The sequence below is a fragment of the Filicampus tigris genome, chromosome 4 (assembly GCF_054856515.1).
Source record: "Filicampus tigris isolate MCC_2025a chromosome 4, RoL_Ftig_1.0, whole genome shotgun sequence".
Classification (NCBI taxonomy): Eukaryota; Metazoa; Chordata; class Actinopteri; order Syngnathiformes; family Syngnathidae; genus Filicampus; species Filicampus tigris.
The window spans coordinates 9,260,163-9,283,625 of NC_141220.1; the positions used below are offsets into that span (position 1 = coordinate 9,260,163).

The 23,463-nt window shown below is 41.5% G+C and overlaps 1 long non-coding RNA gene across 1 annotated transcript; it reads right to left on the reverse strand.

Annotated features, from left to right (window-relative positions):
- Positions 1–9,307: 9,307 nt before the first annotated feature.
- Positions 9,308–23,070, reverse strand: LOC147148408 (uncharacterized). The gene is made up of 3 exons (XR_015086670.1): positions 22,721–23,070; positions 9,533–9,641; positions 9,308–9,452 (listed from the first exon to the last, which is right to left on the reverse strand). It is a non-coding gene; the product is annotated as an uncharacterized LOC147148408 (long non-coding RNA).
- Positions 23,071–23,463: the final 393 nt, after the last annotated feature.

Consider the following 23,463-nt stretch of genomic DNA (forward strand, 5'->3'; position numbering starts at 1 on the left):
TGTTAAGTGGTAGTGTGATTTTTTTTCCAATGTGAAATGCGTGCCTTCGCTCAATAAAGGTTGAGAAACAGTTCTATACTGCTTATCCTCACTAGAGTCATGGGCGCCCGGGCACTGGAGCCTATCCAGGCTGACTCATGGCAAGAGGCAAGGTACACCCTGGAATGGTTACATTCTTTTAGTGAAATTCAATTTATTAAGCCACTTAAGGTCTTGGTTTTCTGAAGTTTATGGTTTGTTTGTTGATCATTGTCTTTCTCTGAGGTCATTTGAGTCAGCAATGTCATGGAAGCACGCCCATGATTGCTACTGACAAGGCCCTGGTGTGTTTAATCAGCCTTTTAGGCATCAGGCCAAATTATCCGAGGACAGAGCGGTTGGAAAAGAACTGTACTGACTGATTACACTGGATGTGTGTTTTGGCCAATAGCTGTAAATTGAGTGTACTGAAATGACACTAATGTTAGCCAATTATTTTCTGTGATGGTATGTGTATCTTATAGGCATTTCGTTTAATTGTTTTCTTGGTCTTCTACACCTCTTTTTTGTTTGTTTGCTTGATTGTTTGTTCTTGTATTTTCATATAGGGAACAAATTTATTTGGTCGGAGGTTAGAGTTGGCAGTATTGCTGGACCTGATGTAAAACGCATACCGACAATCAGGCCAAATTTGAGCATATTTCCCTCTCATGTGCTCAAACTCATCCAAGGGCCAATCTTTGGATGTTTTTGAAAGATTTTCTTGAGTAGTGTGTGTCAAAATCGTTTTTACCCCTCCCTCATCTGCTCAGAAAACCTTCAGAGTCGACCATCATGAATGTTAAACATGTTTAATACAGTATTTAAGATCTTTAAGTGTGTGTGGTGTGGTCATTACTGAGTTTGGCTGAGCCACGAACTGTATGAATATTTGCAATTTGTATATGTTTCACAAGTAATTCACCACACAAAAAATTACAAGAAAATTTGCTACGACAATGCAAGTAGCGTATAGCATCTTTTTACCCCGACTACTACTATACAGTTTCTCCTTGTTGGTAATTGTTGCCTCTTGGTTTATATACCATGACAGGCACCAAATTTGGGGAAGATATCTTGTGTGTGGTGTGCTGTGTTGGTCATTGTGAGTGTATCATCCCGACTTAAAAAAATAGCATGGTTTTGCTGTGTTTTCATGCTGGTCACCAGCAGCAGCAAAAGAGACAAGATTCAAAGAGCCAAGATGCTGTTGTTCTCCTGCTGGTAGCGGGTGACACCAGAAAGACTCCAGCTGGTTACCAGCTATCATCTGCTCCTAGTTGGGCCTCAGCAACAGGCTGACCCTGCTGGTCGGCTGTGGCTCAGTTCACAGAGCGTTTCCCAGTGACCAAAGGTGAGGTCGTTCGAATCTTGGCTGTTTAGTTTTACTTTTGCTGCTGCTGCAGTTGTTTTGCTCTTGCCGTGACACAAGCAAGACAAGCACGAAAACACAAACCCAGGCTTGTTTATGGTGTTTTTTAAAATTATTATTTTTATAGGAATAAACTAGGAATAGTATGAACACACATGGCTCGTGTGGAGTTTTTCATTTTGTTTCGAAATCGATTAAGATTGGTTTAGGTGTACCCTACTTTAGTGGACATCTTTCATGTACTCAAGCTGTGCTCAGTACATTTTGTAAAATAAAATAAAATCAGAGCTCCAACACTCTGCGGTAGCTGGGCTTCTTCGCAATTTGCTCGTCACAGCTGCTGGTGCCATCACCAACTCGAGTGAGGTACTTTCCATTCCTGCAAAACAGATTCTTAATCTTATATTTATTCCTGCAGAAGCAAAAGAAAGTGATACATTTCATTACACTACAAATAATGTATTAATTATATTAGGCAAATTTAGTTCCAGAAATGCAAATATGTCATTTCACAGCCTTCACTGGATCTTGAAAGTATATATACTGTATATTTGAAGCAGATACCATAATGATGATAATGACAAAGAAATATTTCTGAGTCGTTTATAATGCTCGCAGTTTGGAATAATGTGTCGCAAGGCACCCTGAGCCCCTCGCAGGTTTGGCATGTAGGAGACACCATCAGCTGCACCTGATCTGACAAATCACAGCTATCGTAATTAGATAACCCGTTCTGGGACTCAACTTATTGCCAGATCATCAACAGTCTATGTCGACCTGCTCTTTGTTTTGGCTCACTACACCTCAGCTTTCCGCCTGCTCCCTGCCAGGTTGCATTAGGCACACAGGAATCTTTCACCACAGCATAGCACAGCTGTTTGTTAAAATAAATCTGGCATCATCATGATTGGCTGTTATTTCTCTCGTCTTTGCATTGGGGACCTCCACCTCTCCAGAGCCTTAACACGACTTTTCAGAGATGTCCCTGCTTATTTTAGCAAGCCAATGACAAACCAAATTCATATTGTGTTAGAATGACGAGGGTATGATGTAATAGAGTGCAAGTACTAGACTGACCTGCCAGCAGTCCAGACCTCCCATTGAAAATGTGTGGTGATGATGAATATGACAACGGAGACCCCAGACTGTTGAGCAACCTAAATTGTACATCAAACAATGGTGGCAAAGAACCTTCAACCTTCACTAATTTGTGTCCTCAGTTCCCAAAAGCGTATTGAGTGTTATCAATAGGAAAGGTTATGTAACGCAGTGGTAAATATGCCTCTGTCCCAGGGTTTTTGGAACATTTTACAGCCATCCAAATCAAAATTAGTGAATATTTGGGGGAAAAAAAACAACATTTTATCAGTTTCTATTTACGTTTTACACTTCATTGGAACTGCAGTTTTCCGCTCACTTCATCGCAATTTCCTTCCTCCGCCCCTGCTTATCATAATCGGTAACAAAAGCCATACTCTATTGGCACCACAGTACAGGGGGCTGGGGTGAACAGTGAGCAAGGCTGGGTCTAGACAGGCATGTATGAGAGGGCAGCCACAAATCTTGAGTGGGCATTGTGCTCAAGTACCTTTTACCATGTCGAACTGAAAAATCCACTCACTTGGATGGTCGTAGTTTACTGCTGCAAATTGCTATTAGAAACCTCACACTGGCTCATTTGCATACCGAACGGTGATTGGAAATCGGGTCTCAGCTTGCTGCAAACAGCTATCCCTCACAGCGAGCCGAAAGCAGGCCAATACTCTGAGCAGAGTGAAAAGGGGAGATGGAGCGGAGTCGAGAAACATGACATGAGAAACAACTTGATATATTTTATATTTGAGGGGCCAAGCAAGACATTAAGACAGTAAAAAGTGGAGCGGAAGAGAGAGGCATAAGATAATAAGCGCATGTTAAATATTATATACACGCAACAAAATTATAAATGCAACACTTGTTTTTGCTTCCATTTTTTTATGAAATGAACTCAAAGGTCTAAAACTTTTTCCACATACACAATATCACCATTTATCTCAAATATTGTTCACAAACCAGTCTAAATCTGTGATAGTGAGCACTTCTCCTTTGCTGAGATCATCCATCCCACTTCACAGGTGTGCCATATCAAGATTCTGATTAGACACCATGATTAGTGCACAGGTATGCCTTAGACTGCCCACAATAAAAGGTCACTCTGAAAGGTACAGTTTTGTTTTATTGGGGGGGCAGGGTCTGGGGACTCAGATAACCACAAGCCACACACACTGTCTGCCATCTGCCCTGAACAGTGTAAAAGGGGATTCATCCATGAAGGGAACACCTGGAGTTTGTGCATGACACGTAAACTGCAATAGCCCCCCTTTTGGATGATGTAGATTGCCATGTGTGTGACGTGTAATTGGAGACCGCCTTGCACCACCTGGTCATGCGTCCGTGAGTGCACTGGAACAAAAAATGCTAAATTACACTTGCGCTGGCAAAAAAATGAAGTTACGCCAATTTTAGCACAGGCAGCAGTCTACCAAAACAGGGCCCAAGGAATGAAATGTGTCCCTTTGTGTGACTAATGTCACACAAGAGTTAAATCTCACTTGAATTCAACACTTTTCTCTTTTACATCCTCTCAACTATTTGTCCAGATGCATAATAATTTATGTTAAAGGTCGATCTTTCAGCAGTGTGGCTGATGAGTTAGAAGTGTCCTGTACATATTTTTCGAGACAAAAAGTATGTAATTTATCAATTATTTTGGTGTAATTGAAAATAAAAATTTGACCCTACCTGACTTGAATGTAAACATTTGGTGAAACAAATACAAAATAGCGTTTGCCGCAAGAAATAATCAACAGCATTTTCAGAGTGATTATGAAGTAAATATTTGAGCAGTGCTTATTTAGACAAAGTCACTATTTTCCCAGTGCACTTTCATCGCGGTAGATAGAATCTCCAGGAAGTAAATGACATCTGCCAAAGGCTGTCAGACCTTTCCTTCATTATGTCATGAAGGCCTGTTGTTCCTACTTGACCACGCTGTTAGCTTGGTCACCTTGCCAGACAAATACATGCCTGCTGATACGATCATCCATCAAGTTGCTGTAGAAGTGGGAGGGGAAGGAATTTCCCATGACCCACAGATCATTTTCATCCTGGGCGGCTTTCTGGGCTATTGACATTAGACACAGTCATAATTTGGCTACAGTTGGTAAAAAAATAAATACTGTCATTACCCGAGGTGGGCATTCCGTCAGTACTGACAGAACGTGTCAGTCCGTCACTGACAGACGCCCGTGTTGCTGACCAATGACAGGCAACTTAAAAAAAAAAAGACGGACTAAACACTGATGGAAAGTGGGTTTTTGTCCATCAGTGTCATCATCACTAACTGAGTCAAGTACCCGTTTTTCTGACGACTGACAGAAACACGCCCCACCTGGCAGACGTGTCAAGTAACAAAGTAAAAATACTTCATTTCATTAAAGAGAATATCAAACGGACATATTTTTTTCAAGATTATGTTCCAAGCAGGCCCACTAGTTGAAACACAGCAATCTGATTAATATTGCCTTTGTGAAATATAAGTTAAGTGGCAAAATCCACCCTTTTTTAACCATATTGGGGGTGGCCATTTTGTCACTTCTGTGGACTGAAAATGACATCACAACTGCTCAGGGCTCAGGTAAAGATCAATCACGGCTCAGCTTCAGCTTCAGAAAACAGGTCAGCTACCTGAGCCCTGAGCATTTGTGATGTCATTTTCAGTCAACAGAAGTGACAAAATGGCCACCCCCAGAGATGGCTAAAATCGGGTGGATTAATCCACAGACGCAATATTTATCAGAATGCCTTGTTTCAACTAGTGGGCTTGAATAGAACATATTCTTGAAAAAAATATGTTTGGGTTGACTTCCACTTTAAAGAATATCTGGATACCCAAGATGTTCTAAGGAGTGTATGCTTTTATCAATGCAATTTTCCCCTGATAATTTTCCAAATGTAAAATGAATTTTGTGCTTGGTGGCCCAGGTTTCCAACAAAAACAGACACAAGGACGGAGAGGTTTCAATGTCCAGGAAAACAATCACATCACATCTCACCTGTCTCTATGGCAATGCAATGGACAAAGAATAAACAGTAGACATTCCACACTGTATTCTTACAGCTCAACCTGCTAACACCATTAGATTGGTGGAAACTCTGCAGTCAGGTGACAGGAAAGACGGAAAGCCTGCAGCAGGCTTTTAGCCAGGCCAGTAGTATCGTTTTCCGGCATTGAACCATGACTGGTAGCAAAAAATAAATAAATAAATAAATAATGCAGAATTAGATGCAGTATGCGCTGTGAAAAGTAAGACTGCTTTGACTTTTATTTTTCAAACACGTTCAAGATCACCACTCACTCTTTACAATCCACAATCTCTTTGTACATTAAAGTATAAATATATAAAGCGGCAGATGCCATTTGGTTTTCCTTGCAGCCAACCAGAGAGTGAATTTGAGTAAAAAGAGATGAGTTGGTGAGTGTTGGTTGACTCAACCAACAGTCTAGTAACTATTACGAGTTATAACTCAAAATGTATTAAATGAACAAGCAGACTGTAGTGGGACGTGGGGTGGATTAGCATATTCTGCATTGTTTCATCATTATTATGATTAGCATTTTAGTATTTATGTTCGGTTTTCTTTTATAAGGTGATTTCTTTCAGAAGTAGAGGGTTGTTTTCATTTTGCACATCACTATCTATTACAATCTTCAAAGCATTCTCCTTTCTTAAAGATCCCATTAAATTAAGGTTAGTCACATTTTGACAGAAACATAATACGTCGTTCTGGCTTATATGTATTTTGGAATGTAAAGTGACCGTGTCTGGCTTTGATTTGTTTCGGCATACGTATAAGGTCAAACATGTGTCAACCACAGTATGACCCTCTAAATATGGTCTTTTCTTTTCTGAATCTGCACCCAGTGAAGCAATACAGCCTTGTGTGCATTGACTAGTTAGGTCAACGCTTTGAATTTCATATCTGCTCTGCTCACCTCACAGAAGGAATTCCTTCCAAGAATCATGTTTTTTTTTTTGTTTTTTTTTTAATCACTGTAGCGCCACAATCTAATCCATACATGGAGCATCATGTCCGTTGGCTCTTGCATGTGTGACCTGATACGGTCCCCTTTGGTGCCACGTAGTATGGTGGCCAAAATGTTTCATATGTTGTGGAAATGATCATGTTGCGCATTGAATGACTAGTGAATTAATCAATCAAGTATACAGTTTATGATAAAAATTTCCTCCAAGCTTAAATTTCTATGCGGTTTATCCTATTATGCATTAAAATCCTTATGCTGATGACTGAAACTGAAACAAAAAAACGACACATAGATGAGAAAAGCAAAGCAGGGCCTTCCGTCTATATGACGGATACGGAGAACAAGAGGGTACTCATGTTTGAAACGGATGACGAATAATGGACGCTCAATTTTTAGTAAAATACCCGGCTCTGGAGAAAAGAGAAGGTCGAATTGTTCTCCTTTAAAGTGCAGGAGGATTCAGTAAATAGCGCCATGATGTTGTTTGGACACCACTGGCCTTCACAGTAAGAGCACATCAATTTTGGAAGAATCAAGTATTTAACTAAATCAAATGAAGGAATAGTAAGGGAGACTGGGAATGATAGTAACACTTTTCTGTTTGATTAAGTGTAACTCTGTGGTTCTTTGTGCTAGAGATCTCAAATCTTGACATGGGGTACCCATATTTGCCTGCTATAAATGACATACACTTCAACTTCTACAACACATTCATATATGCAAGGCTTCAAGAGGGAAGTCAAACCCAAAATTTTCTTGACAAGAATATGTTCTATGTAGGCCCACTAGTCAAAACATGGCCTTCTGATTAATATTGCGTTTGTGAAAATAAATTTAAAAACAAAAATGCATTTGTGGAATATGAGTTAGACAGTAAAAGCTACCTGTTTTTGTGTATCTCGGGGTTATCTCAGGGCAATTTGTCACTTCCTGTTGACTTAAAATGACATCACAGTTGCTCAGGTAATGACCAACCATGGCTCAGCTTCAGAAAACAGGTGGGCTGTGATTGGTCGTCACCTGGATCCCGATCAACTGTCATGTAATTGTCAGTCAACAGAAGTGACAAAATGGCCACCCCCTAAGATGGAAAAAAATGATTGGATTTTGCTGCTTATTAACTTATATTCCACAAACACAATATTAATCAGAATGCCAAGTTTAATCTAGCGAAGGCGCATAGTACATGTTAGTGTAAATATGTTTTGGGGTTGACTTCTCCTTTCACCAATGAGCTAAATTTGTAAGAGGGTATGGACTGTATTGGTGAGATCATCACAGCTCATTTATGATTGGTCAAACTGAGAGTGTTACAACTATCCCTTTGTTACAACCATTCCTGTTCTCCCCTACTGTATATAATTTTTGTGGAGTAATTTCCCACAGTAAGATTTTTCCCTTGAAAAAAAATGTTTCACCAAGGGTACATTCTCATCTCCTTTTACCAAATTAAAGATAGTAAATCTTGGAGAAGCCATGTTTATAAGATGACTTCAGATTCTGCTGTGCTCCGTGCTTCTACATTTTATGACTACAACTGTAAATCCTTGGATTGTTGAGTCAGCTCCCTGCTTGAGTGATGTCAACACACTGGAAGAATAAGAAAGATGTCATTCTTAAAATGGCTATTTCAGACTGAAGCAGAGCTGAATGTCACCAAGAGGGAACATTTCCAACAGGTCCGCCCACAGGCTGCAACATGGAGCCGTGAGGTCTCTGATATAAAACATCCACACCACCTCTGCCTGTTGTTTATCACACACTTCCTTCCCTTGTCCTTGTTTATCATAAGGTGACTGTTGCTGGGTGATTGAAGCAAATAACAGCGAATGGGCAAAGCACCAGACAGCTACTGTATCCCACAAAGACAATGTGTTGTTTGTTAACTATGACAACCAGCAATTTGTTGTGGGTATCTATTTTTTATCCTCTTCCTGTCCCCGCCATCAGGTCATCAATCCTGTATTATGTTGGAAAGCATGTTACACGTGGAGAAAGACAAATGATAGTAAATGAGATACAGAAAGAGAAATGGGTTATTGTGGACCAGAATTGGACCCATAAAGCAACTGTTAAGTTGAAAATCACCATCTCAATGACCATTAACTAAAACTCCATATTTACAGCACATCACCTATTTAGTCAAGTCTTCTTACTCCTCTCCAACTGTGCCACCAGAGGGTAGTTTCCCTTGCTTTGTCATCCACATTAGAACGGTCCATTGTCCTGTAATTCTCGATGAGTGTCCAGACAGGAGCCGGTGATCTCATCATTTCTCTGTAATTTAAGAGTTGTGTGAGCTACACAGGAAATAAAATAAAAAGCACACTTTAATCGACATGAAGCCACTCAACAAGACCTAACATGGAAAACAAAAAGGAGTGCAAGAGTAGTTCTTTGTAGGCATGTCATCCAACAGGGTGTGCCCCAGAGCTTTTTACAATGTGTTTTATGGGAGGGTTTTGTTCCTCCCTAGCCACAATAACAATATTGGATTCAGGGACGTATCTTTCTATGTGCCTCAATGATAAAAACAAACAAAAAAATAATGCGGTACATACAGGGAAAACATGAACCTAATCATGGTACTGTGTCTAAATTGTAGATCTACTGTAGTCATGCATACAATATGTAATACTGATCCCGATGATACCACAAACTAAAGAATTGTTCATTTAAAACGAGATCCAGAGGGCGGGAGCACATTACACCAATTTTAAAATTGCTGCACTGGCTCCCCGTGTGTTTCAGGATCGATTTTAAGGTACTTTTATTAATTTATAAATGTGTTAATGGTCTCAGGAGGTGTGTTGGGGAAGAGGACCCAGGCGCAGAAATGAAGAACAGTAGGTGGAGTGAGCAAAAGTTTATTAAAGGGCTCCTGGAGGTGAGGGCTCGTGAAGAGGCTGGCAACAGCGATGCAGGCAGGCCGGGAGGCGGGCAAGCAGAGAGGGTCAAAGAATGAAGTAGGATGACCTAGAGGGTAATGAAGACGGAGACTCAGTGAGTACTGCAATTGCTTAAACACAACAAAAAGGGGGCTAGAAGGTACAAACTCGACTTGGAGCGAAGACGATCTGGCAAGTGGTCTGCCTCCCCGAACCGCTTAAGTAGGAGCCGTCTTCATTGGGAAATGGATCTCAGCTGCTGCCAATTACCACGCACCTGCACACACACACACACACACACATGCACACCTCAGGACGCTGAGGCAGTGGCCCTGACAGTGCCCCCCCCCCCCCCGGGCGCCACCAGGAGCCCGAGCCAGGCGACCAGGGTGAGCGCGGTGAAAGTCACGAATCAATGACTTTGACAGGACCTGCCGGGCCGGGATCCAGCAGCGCTCCTCCGGGCCATAGCCATCCAAATCAAGGAGGTACTGGGCGCCACAGCGACGCACATCAAGGAGCCTGCGCACCGTTAAAGCAGGGTGGCCCCCGATCACCAGTGGAGGATGAGGGGGAGGCAAAGGGGAGGACAGCGATGACGACAAAACGGGCTTGACCTGGGATACAAGAAAGGTGGGGTGGACCCGCAGAGTGGCCGGGAGCTTGAGACGCACCGCAGACGGGTTCACCACTGCCGCGACCTCAAAAGGTCCACTGAAGCGGGGGGAAAGCTTCCTCGACTCAGCCTTGAGCGGCAGGTTCTTGGAGCTGAGCCACATCCTCTGCCGAGTAGGCAGAGTAGGAAGGGGCAGAGATGCGGCGGCGGTTGGACTGTTTCTGAGAACCGGAGCAAAGCGGAGCGGGCCTGCCTACAGATCTTGTGGCGCTTGTGGACATGGAACTGTAAGAAGGAACAGCTAGATCGCTCTCCTGCGAAGGGAACAGAGGTGGTTGGTAGCCCAAGGAGCACTGGAACGGTGACATGCCTAACGAAGAGCTCTGTAGAGCGTTATGGGCGTACTCGACCCACGCAATTTGGTAGTTCCATGAGGACGGGTGTGATTGAGACATGCAGCGGAGGGCAGCCTCTAGCTGCTGGTTGGTGCGCTCACATTGTCCTATTAGTCTGCGGATGGAAGCCAGACTGATACCGATCCCAAGGGCTGCACAAAAACACTTCCAGACCGGCAAGGGAAACTGAGGGCCGCGGTCGGAGACTATGTCAGCGGGAATGCCAAACATGTTGGACAAGGAGGTCAGCAGTCTCTTTGGTAGAAGGGAGCACCGGGAAATGTGCCGCCTTCGAGAATCTATCCACTATGGTTAGAATGACTGTGTTACCTTTAGAGGGTGGTAGTCCAGTAACGAAGTCCAGAGCGATGTGTGACCATGGCCGCTTGGGGATGGGAAGCGGCCGAAGTAAGCCAGAACTGGGTTTCGACGAAGACTTTTTCTGAGCGCAGACTGTGCACGCTGATATGAACGACCGTGTGTCCTCCTCCATAATGGGCCACCAGAAGCACTGCCGAAGGAAGGCTAGTGTGTGGCGAAATCCTGGATGGCAGGCAAGTCTAGAAGAGTGCCCCCACCGCAGCGCCTGAGAACGGACGGAGTCCGGAACAAACAAGGAGTTTGCAGGGCAACCCCCAGGAACAGGGTGGTTCCCCAGGGCACCCTAGACCATCTCCTCAACTTCAAAGGTGAGAGAAGCTACCAGGCAGGTGGGCGGCAAGACTGGTTTGGGACCGGTACAGGGCTCGATCTCTCGAAAGCAAGGCTGACCTCTACAGAACAGTGGAACGGTATGGAGGTAGAAGTGAGGGTGGTGAGGGGGGCCGCTACCTGACTGTAGTTTCGAATAAATCGGCGGTAGAAATTGGCAAAGCCAAGGAACCGTTGCAACTCTTTGCGCGTCGAGGGACTGGGCCATTCTACAACTGCCTTCACCTTGGCAGGACAAGCACCCCCAAATTCAACCCAAGCTCCCCCAAAAATTATAGCATTTTTAAAACTCTCTATTCCTTAATAAAGGACAAGATATGCTTAAATATGATGAAAAACGCTACATAAAAAATAAAACAAAACAAAAATGTGAACAACGCAGCATCGGAAATACCCCCCTGCCTCGAAATGGTTCAGTCCATTTGATTCCCAGTACCACTCTTGCCCCCCTCCCCGCCCCTCCTTCGCTTGGCAAGTGATGCGGCATTACAATGAGAGTACGTTATACAGTGGTTATGTTGAACAGCTATTTTCCCACCCAATACCATGAGTTTGTTAGCATCAACAGATATTAGACCTCATTTTAGCTGCATTGAATCAAATGCAACAATGATCAGCCTAGCTTAATTGTTGCGTGTGTGTAACCTATGTGTGTGGTTTAGGGTTGCCAACTGTGCCAACTGTGTAATGAATGATCCTAAATCTTTTAAAGTGAAATTAAGAAAAAAAAAATATTGAACCAGCCAGACACTGTGGGTGCTCAGCACCCCCAAAGCTCTGAATTTAAAATCGCCCCTGATACCAACCCTCGCGGATCCTGAGGTCCTCTGGCGCCGGCCTTTTAATTATTCCAAAGGTGAGAACCAAAACGCATGGCGAGGCTGCATTCTGCCATTTTGGTCCTCAACTTTGGAATAGCCTGCCAGAGGACATCAGGTCCGCAGAGACTGTTGATATTTTTAAGAGGAAGCTCAAGACACACCTTTTTAGTTTGGCTAAACTAAACTAGCTAATTTTAATTGAGGATTATTCTTATCATATCTTATTGATTTTAGTTCTTGGAGTGTTCTACTGTTTTGTTTTTTAGTTTTGTTGTTCTCTGTTGTTGTTAGCTTTTAGTTCCAGTGTTCCCTAATGGGGGGGCCTCCGCGTTGGGGGGGTGGCTGCCCTTCCCATGGGGGTCGTCATCGCAGGGGCTCCTTGGGTCTGGGTGACCAGGGGCCTCTGCACTTTGTGTGGGGTCCACCCGGTTAATCTGGTCTCTGTGGTGGTGGCACCCCTGTGGCCGTGGGCTGTCATTCCCCTCAGCGTGGATGAGCTCCGCTTGGTTAGCCTTTCCTCATATGGTTTCTCTGTGCCTTGTCAAGTCTTTTTAACACAGCTTATCAGGTTGGGTGCTTCGTGTGTGTGGGTGGGTGTGCGTGCGCTGGTGTGTGTGGGTGTGTGTGTGTGTGAGTGCTGATGTACTGGTGGATATGTCTTTGGGTTTGTTTACGGGTCATCTCTTTATGTTGCGTTTTGGATGTTTTACAGCACTTTGAGTTACATTTTTATGCATGAAAAGTTATATAAATAAAAATTGATTGATTGATTGATTGATTGGGCTGCACGGTGGTCGACTGGTTAGCACGTCCGCTTCACAGTTCAGAGGTCGTGGGTTCGATCCCGGCTCCGGCCTCCCTGTGTGGAGTTTGCATGTTCTCCCCGTGCCTGCGTGGGTTTTCTTCGGGCACTCCGGTTTCCTCCCACATTCCAAAAACATGCATGGTAAGTTGATTGGATACTCTAAATTGCCCCTAGGTGTGATTGTGAGTGCGGATGTTTGTCTCTGTGTGCCCTGCGATTGGCTGGCAACCAGTTCAGGGTGTCCCCCGCCTACTGCCCAAAGACAGCTGGGATAGGCTCCAGCACGCCCCGCGACCCTTGTGAGGAGAAGCGGTACAGATAATGGATGGATGGATGATTGATTGATTGATAATTTCATACAGAAGCATCCAAAATCCAGTCATAAGACAAAATTAATCAGGGCTCTGGCATAAGTAATACTGTAACACTTTCATTTAATGCAAGTTTAGTCTGTGACTTAATGCAGTAGACAGGACATTTCAGTGTGCAATCCCAATAATAAAAGTGTGCACAAAGTCTCTTAAATCACTTTTTAGTGCCTGACAAAATATTTTACAACTCACTGTGCATCCTTCATCAATATGGTAAATACCCAGCAGACACGTTTTTACCGTGAACATGGTTGTTATTGAACAGACATAATTCCTTTAGAGTTTTATAACTAAGTGGCTCACAAGAATACCACAGCTCCAATATCCGTGTCCGAAAGTAATCAGAAAAGAAACTAATGTTCAGTTTTTATCCTCCATTAGAAAGGTGTTCATTCCAGTGGTGATTCATTAATAGAGGGGGGTCCCAAATGAGTCACCTTTAAAGTCACAAACATGAAATATTGAAAATGAAATATCAAAATAAAAGTACCTCAAATTTAAGTACCGGTACACCATATCTGTTTTTAGATTAACAGGGTTTGGCTAATGGATGGATGGATGGATGAATAGTATACAGTTCATTTATCTCTGGCATCTCAAACAATTATGTCACTTCCAGTTTGGGCGCACAGAACATCACAGATAATGGCGGTCTCTTCCAATTGTTGTTTGTGCTTAAGAAATTTCCTTTCCTCTCCTATTCGAGCAAGGTGACCCGAAGTATTGGAGGATAGGTCGTTCAAATTCTACAAATGTTTTGGAAAGGCTCCTAGAGGCAATGTTTAAGCCCCCTTTAGCATAAGCCATACCTGACCAACCTTTATGAAAGGATATTACCCACAATATTTTACAGCAGGAACATTTAAAGCAACAGGACCCCGACGTAGTTGGCAGACTATGTGAAGACGCTCAAGACTTTAAAACAATAATGTTTGAAAAAAATACTCATTCAAAAAAATTGAAATAAAGCATTTTGTTTTTGTCGCAAGTGGATTGTCGATGAAGACAAGAATGACATGTTCAAAGCAAAGGGAAAGGTGTGGCACTTCCACACAAACAGATATAAAATTATAATCACCTCTCCATAAATTAGTAGAGAATGGGCAATTACAAAATGAATGAAAAAAAATCATCGGTGATCCTTCACAAAAACAAATCCACAGGGTTTTTTTCCCCATCAATATTGAATGACTTTTTGCCTTAGCAAAGCGGTTAGCCACCAAGTATGACGCTCTCAAGGCACTTAGACTTGTTGGCAAGTTAGTTTTGAAGTCTGCATTGACTGCGTATGTTGTTGTGCTTACTTCCTGCGTGAGAATCACTTGTCGCTGTAAATCCATATTTCAAGTACCGGTAGGTCTTCTGGTATTGTCTGTGTACCCTTCTTTTTCTTCTTGGGCATAGGTTCTTGTGTTGAATTCTCACTGAGCCTTTTCCCCATTGCAAAGAAACTTTCCAAATACGTCTGTTTATTTTACTCATTTGCTAGCTTGTGCATTTAATATTAGCATTATGCAACAGAGATTACTTGACATGCGTTAAGAGTCAGTCATAGATGGATGTAACAGAAAGAATTTCGTCATTTTTCAAAATCAAATATTTTTCAGCCTCGGATAATACATCTAAAGTACTGTGGGGGTTTTTTTTTGAAAGATGCAAGGTAATTAAAGATAATTAAAATGTTGTTTTTTAATTAAAAAGTACATAGCTCCCTTGACATGAAGTATACCGGATAGTGTTGTTCCGATACCGATACTGGTATCGTGAGGGACCCCGATAAGCATTAAAACGCTGGTATTAGCATCGGTGAGTACTAACAGTGCAGATGCCCGTTATCGATACTGGTATAATTCTGTGAACGTAGCACGCAGATTTGAGGGCCGTTACGGGAAGGAAAATACGAAGAGAAGCCTTATCCAATATCCATTGTTAGCGTTACTGGTCATCAGTCTCCTTGTGTCTAGTTTGGGGGAAAAAAAAACTTTTAGGACACCTGTCCATTACGTCGCCATATTGGAGGCAGTTGCCCTGGGGGGACTTTGATGCTGTCATAAGCCTGGAATCTTGAAATTACTTTGTGTCCTAATGGGGGAAGCATGTTGGCAAAGGTATGTTGCTTGATAAAGTACATCGATCACTTCTTTAATGGTGTACAGCAGGGGTGGCCAAGTCCAGTCCTCAAGAACCACAATCCAGCCTGTTTTAGGTTTATCCCTACGGCAGCACACCTGTTTCAAATGATCAGCTCATCAGCAAGATTTGCAAAAGCCTGATAATGAGCCTGATGATTTTAATCAGGTGTGTTGCTGTAGTGATAAACATAAATCAGGCTGGATTGTGGCTCTTGAGGACCGGATTTGGCCAGCCCTGGTGTACAGCGTCATTCATGAAATCGTTTGTGTCCTGATAAACTCATCTTTCTGTGTGCTGTCGAAGCTTTTCGGCTAGCGCTATCTTGCTAACTCCTAACAAAGAGACGCGTTTATTCACAACACATCGCTCAGCAGACACCAACTAGACTGAGTGTGAAGAGTTTTGATTGAGTGAAAATGTGTGCAAGACCGATGAAAAATCTTCTATAATGTTCCTTCAACGGATAAAATTTGGATACCTACATAATTAGCAGGTTAATGTTGAACGGCAATACGAACTAAAATCTTAATGGCTATGCAAACAGCCTGCCTCGAATTTACAATCAAAGGTAATCTCATGACCCACTGCACATGAAAAAGAAAACAGTAACTGATATAAAGTGATCAGAGCATATCCTTGTATGTTGTGATGGTGTTACGTGGTCATGTTGAAAATTTTACAGCCATTGTGTATGTTGTCTTTCAAACAACTTTTTTGTTTTTCCCTCTGGTGTTGAATCACTGCCGGTATCACAAGATACAATCTGTAGTTGACCGATTAGAGCAACCGTAAATAGCATAGATGTTAACCATTTTTAGAAACGTAACGGATTTAGTGACTATTTTGCCTCTGTTATCTCACTCACTCGACCGCCTGCCCTCAGGCAGCATACAAATGTGATGTCACACAGTGGGGGGGGGGGTCTATAACAATCACTGAATATATTTTAGATACACAAATGCCGCAACTCGCTTGATTACAAATGCATATTCATGTCAATATCTAGCCCATGTCTCACACTCATCAAGAAAATGGGCTGTTTATTCAACATGTGTATTCTGTGTGTATATCTCATTACAGATACTCCACAAGTGATCATTTAAATATGAACTATTTTACATCCAAGTCAGTATGTAATTCTTTAGAATTACAATAAAAATCAAGAAAAATTGCACTTTTATTTCGATTTTTCAAACAGCGAGATATAGGTACAGTATCAGCATCAGCCGATACTGCACAGCGAGGTAGCGGAATCGGTATCGGGGGCCAAAAAGTGGTATCGGAACATCATTAATACAGGAGGTGCAGTTTTATATCCCTCTCGTTGGACAAGACGATTACTACTAATGGGAGAAAGATAATGGAATGAATGTTGTGTGTTGAATACTATTTAGTGCTCCCACCCCCGGCAAAAATTCCACCAGCCGCCATTGCATTTGACAATGCTTATTATTATTATTATGGATGTAGTTTGCTTTGTTGTTCAAAAGCATTGTACTCATCACAAAGTATGTAATTCTATTTAACCCTCTTTCTACACTACTGCAAATGATAATCATTTAAGTATTAATAGCTCTAAAATACCCAGATTGTAGCCTATGTGTCAATGTCAACATACAAATACTGTGGACATAATTCCTGTTTTTGAAGTGGTGTGGGCTTTTTAATAAATGCATTTTTCTTTCTCAATAATTAATTCTTGATGAAAACGAATGAATGTTTCATGTATCATCGTCTCCTAAAAGACTCATATAACTACTTGTAAGTACAGCAGACTCTTGTGGCAAAATATGGAAATATGCATGTTTTGGAAAGTAGGCCAAAGTCCTGACCTTACAAAACAACAACACGCAAAGAAATGTTGCTCACAAGTGCTAAATATTTTAAAATGGGTTGGATTGGTTGGGAAAATCGATATGCTACATCTGCACAAGTTTTAAAAGTGTATACCTAAACTATATTATGCAACAGTTTCCAAAATAAAAGGCCAATTCTGTACTACCTGTATGTATATTAAACCCTTCATTAACATAAAAACGTTCTTGAAAAATAATCTGCTATTGGAACAAACAGAGATATTTGAAAGTGCTGAAGATATTTGCCAGATATAGCAGCAGCACCACATGCTCTCGAGGAACAAAACTAAATTCCAAAGATAACTGCTGATGTATTTCTTTCTCTAATTTGCATTTACAAAACTGTTACATCATGCTCGTCTTACGCATAAACTATCAGCAGTTTAACATGCTGCAGAGTAGGTTTGGTGCCTTATATGCGCCTTTTTATGCATATACAGGATAGTGTCGGTGCACACCATCCTTCTCCCCTCAGCAATAAAGAGCCATTTGTCACAAATGCTGTCCAAGCACGACTACATGCAGAAAGTAGCAGCTTGCATGAATGAAAAAGTATTCTCTCTCATAGAAAAAAAGACAAATTTAACTATTGATCCTTGTATTGGCATTCTCGGTAGGGAGACCACAAAGACTTAATTTTGCAAATAGCCATGGGTGAACATGAACACTGAGATTTCATCTAATGTTAATTAATTAAAGGTCACATTTAATCAGCAACATGCAGCAATGAAAACGTTCTCATGAGCACTATTGAAGATTTTTATGTTGTTTGACTCTCACTCTCTCCCTCTAGAGGGAGTCAGAGACTATAAATCTATAAAATGGCCTTCAAGGGCTCCTGAGCTGAATCCTAAATAGCCTTCGATAGTAAAGAATACGGAATCCATGACTTGACTTTTATCCACGTACAGTATAAAAATATCCACTGATCAAAGCCAGAAAGAAAATAATCCATGTCCATACTGCACAAAGGCACATCACTGTTGATATTTTTCCTCTTTCTCCAATCTGTTACGCCACATCAATTTGCCAATAAGAGTAGGAAAGCGGAAACAAGAGATTAGAATCCCAGCTAGTGAGAAATAAAGGCACGTCTCACTGGACAACAAGGTAGCATATCTAATAGCTTTGATTTCATTATTTCTACTCATAGTCCCTTGTGTCTGTGCGGGCTGACTTTTCGATCAATTCTCTCCGCCCTCCTTTTATCAGTAAAGAGCCATGTACTGCCTCTACCCACAACGTTAATTTATTCAATTGGACCTGCTTTGCTGTTAATAGGAGTGATCAGTCTTTCTTAAACAGCATAATCTATGTTCTGACAGCTAACAGTGACACAAGCGTGTCCCGAGGGGCAGAAATCAATCACAAGTGATATTCCAGGCACAAGCGAAGCACATGGAGCTAGAATAACTGCAACACCTACACTTATGGCTAAGGCTTGTTCCACAAGGCCAACACAATAAATGGCATAGAGCTACCACCCACCACCCAGTGGAGTGAAATAAAGCCGATTCCAATTGTTCAGCAATATGAAAACATGTCTTATAGTGTTTTAAGAATTTGGCAGATTTGGTGACATTGCAAGGGAAGTGGAATGTCAACCATGCAGCATATTTCAGAGGGATAAAGATTAAATAATCAGGAATGTGCATTCCTGCTGGAGAACCAATATTTATTTTACTAAAACAGCTTCAATCAGGTCGTACGACATTTACATTTCTCAACACTGAAGAGACTCATTTGGTTACGCAAAAGGGTTTTCCATGTGGCTGGTTTGTTTGCCTAGCCGTCACCCCAGCAGGCTGCTGTCAACACAGTCCACCTTTTGGGTCAAAGGGGTCATGCTTGTGTTCCTTAAATATGGCCTCTTACTTTAGTTAATCTTTCATCAGGACAGTGATGAAAAATAAAAAAAAACACTGTTGTTTTGCATCTATATCATCTATATTAGCTTTCATTAGAATTTTGCATTTAATGTCCTTGACTTATGCATTGTGTTGTAAATCCAACCCAATGTTAACTGGTGTTTTTTACCTACTGCCATTCCAATCATACATGTATGCAATGGCATATATTGTTCATTTAATGACTCATTTGTTTGAGCATTTAATGATTTCAGGTTAGTTACTGTATAGGTGCTATGTTGTTTGATCAGCCTTTTGAAAGAAGCAATTTTGACACAACAGTGGCCATATGGGGTTGCAATAATTGCCAGGTATACTAAGTGCCTGTTTGAATGTGGACGTCTATTTAATGGAGCTGCTTATTTGTACAGTACAAATGCTTATGTAAGGGTGGAGGAAAAACTTTATCATACTATCAGTTTCATTCAAGCATCATTTTTATGCTTTATTCAAATCTTTCTTCTAATTGTAATAAATGTTTTTTTATGTTGATTACCATTCAGTTACATTGTTGCTGTCCGATAAAAAGCATATACACATCCATCCATTTTTGTCTACCACATGTCCTCATGAATTTTGCAGGTGATCTATCCCAGCTGACTTTGAGCGAGAGATGTGGTACACCATGAAGTGATCAACAATCAATCGTAGGGCAGAATCTTACTCGGTGTGTTGGAAAATTTCCAGGATTGGCTTCACAAATTATCGATATATTTCAAATCCAAACTACAAAGTCCAAGTTTCTCCGTTCACTGTGGGCCAGACTATCAACCCGTACGTTTACAACAAAATCCTAAGGCCAATTACTTCGTTCTTCTTTCGGTGTGCAAGACGAGGCAAGGATTGAGGCAGGAAAATTCATGGCTCACTGCTTTGCTGTGACAATGCACCGGCTCAGTGCTCACAACAGTGCAAGCATCTGAAAGTTCCTTGCCGTGCATCGACATATTGGAGTAACCTCCATCCTCACCCGACCTGGATCTGTGTGTGTGTGTGTGGGGGGGGGGTGTGTGGGTGTGTGTGTGTGTGTGTGTGTGTTATCCAGAGCAATAGGGAGTTATCAGTGGGAAGCATTTTGAAGCCGTGAATGACATCAAGGTGGCCGGAATGACAGAGCTGAGCGGTATCCCGGAAGTCTTTCCAGTAATGGAAGAGAAGGCTGTGAAAGTGTTAGACTCCACTACTTTGTAGGGGAAAACTTATAGTGTGTAGTTTGGATTTTAAATGAGCTTTTGTCACACTAGTCCTGGCACCTTTCTGACGCACTTGGTTTAGGCATCATTCTTTTTAATGGGAACTAACGAACACTATATTAAGTCATACATTTGCAAAATATAAATATGCCAGTTTGGAGATATCTTTAAAAATAACAACTCAACAAATTGGATTTGAAAAGAAGGTAGACGTTTTACAGTGACAAATTGTGCAATTTTGACTTTATTGCACATATCCGACCCTCCATGAAATAGGTATATATCGTCGCTGTCCTGTAAAAAACACTTATCTCCATTTTATCATTACAGACATCGCATTAATGTGGAAATTAAAAAGGTTTCCGAAATAGGAGATCTGTGTTTTTCACAGAACAGTGACAATATACTGTACTACTGTATAAAGCAAATAATACTTTTGTGCCTAAGCGCCTTCTGCTCTCAGTGTAATTTATGGTTGCGGGTGTTTGGTTTAAAATCTACAGAAGACAAGAGTAACAAAAGAATAGGCATAGCACATGGCACATAGCAAAGATTCATTCAGGTCTGATCTCATGAGAGCAAGCAGGTCACGCAGCTCGCCCATTAAGCTTCCAGCTGCAACATTATTGCTGAAATGTTAGAAGGACATGAACCCACCATCTCAAATTCTTACTGACCACCTGGCCCTTGTAGAAACAGTGGTAAAATATGGTGCATTTTATCTAAAAAAAAAAAGTCATCAATCCATTCATGCTTTAACATTTCTATGCTTAAAACTATCTACAGTCATTTTAAATCAAGAATTAGCACAACACACTTAGCACACTTGAGTCAATAAGTCATTTAACAGGAAGATAAAATAGAACAATTCACTGATTTATTTAACAGGGTCTTTGGCATGCAGGTCAGGGGGTGAAATCCAGGAGATTGGACACTGATTCTTTAATCAAGTGGCTGGACACTACACGCTCTCCTGATTTCTCAAACATGCTAGAACCCCCATCTGCCTCCGAATGACAATCATTCCCTCTTCAGCTGGTTATTACCATCACTCGCCAAGTGTTTTTAGTGCCACCACAAGATAACCAAATGCATACTGCTTTTTCCTCCATGCCTGGGGGAGTAATGCAGCATTCAGTGACATCTCTATTTTCATTAGCAACCATTAATTGATTGCTCATTAGCTTGAGTTTGAGAAAATTGGCAAAGACAGGGTACTGAAATTGCACTGAATGGAGGGGAAAATGGGCATGTTTCTGATGGCTTCATGTCAAGCACATGTCCTTGTAGAGCAAAATAGTTTGATTCTTCATATAGGGCTGCCGCCTCATTCTCATCACTGGCCCGAGAGATGTCAGCTTATCAAGATAGCAGCAGACAGGAAGCTGGTTTAAGATGGCATCAAACACTGCAATGAGAATTGCACAACTGCACAATTCATTGGAAACCTGTGCGTTAATCTCTCAGTCAATTCAGAACAATCTAGGCACTGTTCTGCAGTATTAGTTGAGATTAAAAAAATTAACGAATTCAATAGTACAGAGTGTCATGCAGTCTGCAGCCATTTGACAATGGCAAAGAGTCAAGAGGCAAGTCTTATACTATGCTTGAAAATTGATGTGTATTGCATCCTAATTAACCACCTGTGGAGAGAGACACTCCCCCTTCAAGGTTGTCCTAATTTTTTATCAGTTGGGCCTCATTGTCTAGGAATTCAGTACTGACCCTGGTTACCTAGTTACACTGGTAAATGATGTGCATGGGAATGAAACACAAACATACGGGCTGCAGACTTGCAGATCACAAAATGGTCACAGAGTGCAGCAAATACTGAATTATTTTAATACAAAGGTTTAAAAACTCCTATAATACCGTATATCATAAAACCAAATGACTATGCAAACTAGGGCTGTTCGATTTTGCCTAACAAGAAAATCCCGATTATTTTCTCTCAAACACGATTTTACAATTACGATTACGATTTCTTTGTAAAATAAAAAATAATGAAAAATGAAGTATTTTGAATGTATTTTATTTAATCTTATTTTTTCATTCTTTGAATACAAAATGCCAGTCAATTTAACTTAATACACACAGAACAATCCATTGGTATTTACAGCATTTTTCTTACACAATAGATTTCAGATCTGTTCTTAATTAAACCAATAATGAAAGAAGAAAGTGCATATACTATCTGAAACGAAATCATCAACATGAGAGAAGGTAGACAGTCAATTCTGTAAACCAAACAATCGTCTGTCAGCAAGTTATTTTGCCAACCAGCTGGTGACTAGCCTTTCACCTTTCTCCCTGGTCTTACTTAAACATAAATCAATGATTAGTTTAAAACTGTCACTCAATAATACAATGCACTGTCATTCGTAAGTACAGATGCATAATCATGACCAGAGGTCCGTTGTAGAGGAGAAAAAAAGTGACGCCTTTCAGACGTTGAGTTACTTGCTCACGGGTTGTATTGTAATATGCGGGGCACACACTACACTACAGATCTATATTTGCCCAATTTATTAACTAAACGCTCACTTGCCTGAGCAAATAGCAGAATCGCCAGTAGCACCGGTGTTGTTGTAGTTTTTCCGGACTGCGCGCTCGCGGGAGGAAGCGGAAATGCAGAGGAAACCACGGTGGCTTAGATAAAAAATAAAAAAATCGAACGTGCCGATTTGAACGTTTTTAACATCGTTTTATCCAGAAAATTCGGTTTCGGTTCAAAATCGCTAACCACACAGACACGTGCTGTACGGGTGGAAGGTGGTCTCCAGATGCCCACTTCACGTTCGTTATCTGATCGCCCTGGCCAACGTTACATCATCCACCTACGGAGATCTGTTTGCAGTTCCGCATTTCTACCTCCTGCAAGGACTCCAGCAAATCAGTTTCTGCTTCCACCATGTCAAGGACTTTGAGTCTCTTGCTCACCAATTTTAAAGAGAATGAGAGGTTCGAATGGCTGAGAAGCAAGTTGGCTGTGTTTACGCTCACAATGGTGAAACCGCCTGTTTCTATCTGCTGCAAGTGTAGCCTGCCCATGCACACGGTTAACAGTGCTTCACCCCAGATTTGCACTGGACATTAATCTAGGGCCCTTGGTGCTCAAGCATACTTGCCAGTAGAGTGCGAACATTAGCCAGCTAATTTTTGTTAGCGATCCTGTCTTCATTTTATAATCAGACACTCAAACCTGCAAAAGAGATGCAAAATCAGTTTGTACTCAGCGAAAAAACATTTTCAACAACCATAAAAACCTCAAGACAATGAATTCATCCCAAT